Source organism: Sapajus apella, unplaced genomic scaffold (genome assembly GCF_009761245.1).
Source record: "Sapajus apella isolate SASKATOON/1434 unplaced genomic scaffold, GSC_monkey_1.0 scaffold71, whole genome shotgun sequence".
Taxonomy (NCBI): domain Eukaryota; kingdom Metazoa; phylum Chordata; class Mammalia; order Primates; family Cebidae; genus Sapajus; species Sapajus apella.
In genome coordinates this window covers 8,588,246-8,591,932 of record NW_022437011.1, presented here as the reverse complement: position 1 = coordinate 8,591,932, position 3,687 = coordinate 8,588,246, and the positions used below count along the sequence as shown (strand labels likewise).

The 3,687-nt window shown below is 55.8% G+C and overlaps 1 protein-coding gene across 1 annotated transcript in view; it reads right to left on the bottom strand.

Annotated features, from left to right (window-relative positions):
• Positions 1 to 2,638, bottom strand: part of CTNNA1 (catenin alpha 1) — a 174,056-nt gene extending 171,418 nt beyond the window's left edge. The window contains exon 1 of the mRNA XM_032250515.1: positions 2,515 to 2,638. The gene's annotated coding sequence lies outside the window, so the exon portion shown is untranslated. The remainder of the gene's footprint in view (positions 1 to 2,514) is intronic.
• Positions 2,639 to 3,687: the final 1,049 nt, after the last annotated feature.

The following is a 3,687-nucleotide window of genomic DNA, read 5'->3' as shown; positions in this document are numbered from 1 at the left end:
AAAAAAAAAAAAAAAAAAAGCTTGGGCTGTTAGTACATAAGGCTGATGACAGAAGAGGCTGCACAGAGCAGTGATTCTCATCGTGGAGGAGAAGGGCACCTCTCATCTCTAAGTCATTATATGAAGTAAGTATCGGAATGAAGGTGATGCCACATCAGTGGTGCAGAGAACAAAGAGACATTGGAAAGAACCCCTGGTATGAGAAGAAAGAGTGATGGCGAGGAAAAGAAAGAGAAACTGAGATGAGCCGAAAGGAAAAGAAAATCAGGAGTGATGCCACAATTCCTCAATTCCTATGCCCTTTTATGCTTCTCATGACTTTTTCCCTTCACTTTAAAAAACGTAACTAACGTTTCATCCAGATCAAATGTCATCACCTCCTGGAAGCCTTTCTGGATTTATTCAAATAAAACTTATTGGCCCCCTCTCAGTGCCTCCACAAGTTTCTTTTGTTAGTATTAGGTAAGATCTGATTCACACAGTAGTTAAAATAGTTTCATTAGTACCAATGAAACTATTAGTTTAACAGAGAGACTGGCACTTACTGCAGTCTCTCCGTACTACACCAGGCGTGTGTGCCTCCTGTATTACACTGTGAGCTCTTAAGCAGATTAAAAAATTATTCTTTAACTGAATAAAAATCCAGATGGGGCTAGGTGCCCTGGCTCAGGCCTGTAATCACAACACTTTGGGAGGCCGAGGCAGAAGGATCACTTGAGCCCAGGAGTTCGAGACCAATCCGGCCAAGACAGCGAGACCCCATCTCTACCAAAAATACAAAAATTAGCTGAGTGTGGTGGCAAGTGCCTGTACTCCCAGCTACTTGGGACGCTGAGGTGGGAGAATCACTGCAGCCCAGGAGACAGAGGCCACAGTGAGCTGTGATCGTGCCACTGCACTTCAGCCCAGGCAACGGAGCGAGACCCTGTCTTTTAAAAAAAAAAAAAAAAAAGTTTGTTCAAAAGTCCAGATGGGGCTGGGCGCAGTGGCTCACTCCTGTAATCCCAACACTTCGGGAGGCCGAGGCAGGCGGATCACGAGGTCAAGAGATCGAGACCATCGTGGCCAACATGGTGAAACCCCGTCTCTACTAAAAATACAAAGATTAGCTGGGCATGCGGTGCGAGCATGTAGCCCCAGCTACTCGGGAGGCCGAAGCAGAATAGCTTGAACCGGGGAGGCAGAGATTGCAGTGAACCGAGATCGCGCCACTGCACTCCAGCCTGGTGCCTGGCGACGGAGCGAGACTCTGTCTCAAAAAAAAAAAAAAAAAAGTCTAAATGGGTAAATAATAAGGCAGAAACTACGGGTAATTCCTAGACTCATTCCTCCTGTAAAACAAAATAACACATCCTAATTAATTTGATTTACAAATTCCGTTCCTTAAAGTAACACCCACCTGTCCAGTCTTTAAAAAAATCACTTCTAACTAAACACAAACATCCACTCCACAAAATGCCTATCCTGTCCCAACAATACAATGACGTAAGCCTTTCCTTCATCATAAATATAAAATGCCCCGAATTTAGTTGGAGACTTAACATATCTCGCTCTTTTCCAAATAATTGTAAATTATGTACAGAACACAGGCACCAAAAAAAAAAAAAAATTGACCAAGATGCAGGAAGACACAAGAGGGAGTCAACCCTGGAACTGGGCCAACCGCCGCCTGCATTACTGGGAAGCCACTGCAGCCAAGCAAAGGTCAGGCATTCATTCGGGCAACATTTTTTCCAACAAGTGCTTCACACTCGCACGCACATACACGCTCCTTTAAAAGTCAACAATAAAAAAAAAAAATCTCGAATGCTGCTCCCGAAAACTACGGCCGAAAGCGAAGTGCGTCCAACCGACAAGAAACCCAGGAAGGCTGAGTAATCCCTGAGTCCAGGTGGACGGTCACGCCAAAAGTCCACACGGGTGTGGCACGCCTACAGCGAGGATGTCTGGGAGACGCCCGGGCTGCGGGCTCCGGCCTCCGGGTTCGCGGAGCCAGCGTCCGCGCCGCCGCCCCACGGGGAAGTCTCGGCGGCTGGGGAAGGGGAGGGGGCAGGGAAGCCTCGGAACCGGACGACAATCACTTCCCCGGAAAGCGGTTCCCAGACGCGCCGCCCCACGGAAGGAAGGCGGCCGAGGGGCCCGGTGCAGGACAGGCGCGCGCGCGGAGGCCGCAACAACAAAGTTTGGAAACCGCGAGAAAACTTTTCCAAGACGAAAGGCGGCGGCGGCACTGGGCCTGGGGCTTCTCCTCCCCAGCCGCCGCGGCCCCCCGACAACCCGAGCGCGGGGAAGTGCCGCCGGCCGCGCCCGCCCGGGCCCCAGGCTCGGACTCAGCGGGGAAAGGGGCCGCCGGCCCGCCCGGAGCCCAATTCCCGGCTACGTCGCCGAAGAGACCGCGCCCCGCCAGCCCACCGGCCCGCCGCTCGCGGCGCCCAGCTTGGGACGGCCCGGCCCAAGGACCCTCTCGGCCCGGCCGGAGAGCCCGCGCCCGCGGGGAGGGAGGTGCAAAGTTACCTGCGGCGAGTAGGGCGAGCGCTGGATTCCGGAGGCCCGAAGCCGACGGCCGCTGCTTTGTCTCCCTCCAGTCCAGCTCCGAGGAGGAAATGGGCCGCCCCGCGCCCCTGCCCCCGCCCCCGCGCGGCCCCCGCCCCGGCCCCGGCCCGGGCCCCGCCCGCCCTTCCCGGCACCTCCCTCCGGCCCGCTCTTCCCGGCACCTCCCGCTGCTGCCCCGCCAGCTCTTCCCGGCCGTTACGGCCACCGCTTAGGGACCCCACTGCGAAGAGTCTGGCAACGCCGGCCCGGGACCCCCGAGGGACCTCTTCCTCTCCGCCGCCCACCTCAGAATTCCTTCCTCCCCGACCCCTGGTGGGAGCTTAGGCCGGGAGTGACCCGGAGAGGAAGGAGGAGCGGTGACTCCTGGAACAGCCCGCGGGCGGGGAGGGCGGGGGGGCGGGCAGGTGAGTCAAGGCTCGGCGCCCAGGTGAGGGTCGGGGCGCGGGCCCCTACACTGGCCGAGTCCCAGAGACGCGCCGCGGCGACGCGGGGTCCTGGGCACGCTGCACTCCAGAGTGTCACAGGTGTCCCGGAGCCACAGGCTCCTGGAAAAGTGATCTAGGCCCACTCCCTGGTTTACAGAAGGAGAAGCGGAGGCCAAGGAAAGGCCCCACTGCTTCGGGACAGAGTGAAACTAGGATCTGACTCTAAGGACTTTTCATAATGTGAGGTGGAAGCGCCCTCAGAATTCACCTAACCCGTCCCCTGACTCCACAGATGCGGACACCCGAAGCCCTCTTAATTAAGGACATTTCTCTTTTTTTCTTTCTTTTTTCTTTTTGAGACGGAGTCTCGCTCTGTCTCCCAGCCTGGAGTGCAGTGGCGCGATCTTGGCTCACTGCAACCTCCGCCTCACAGGTTCAGGCGATACTCCTGTCTCAGCCTCCGGAGTAGCTGGAACTACAGGCGCTTGCCACCACGCCCGGCTAATTTTTGTGTTTTTAGTAGAGACGGGGTTTCAGGTTGTTAGCCAAGTCTTGATCTCCTGACCTCGTGATCCGCCCGCCTCAGCCTCCCAAAGTGCTGGGATTACAGGAGTGAGCCACCGCGCCCAGCTTTTTTCTTTTCTTTTCTTTTCTCTGTTTCTAAGACAGGGTCTTCCTCTGTCCCCTAGGCTGGTGTGCAGTGTCGTGA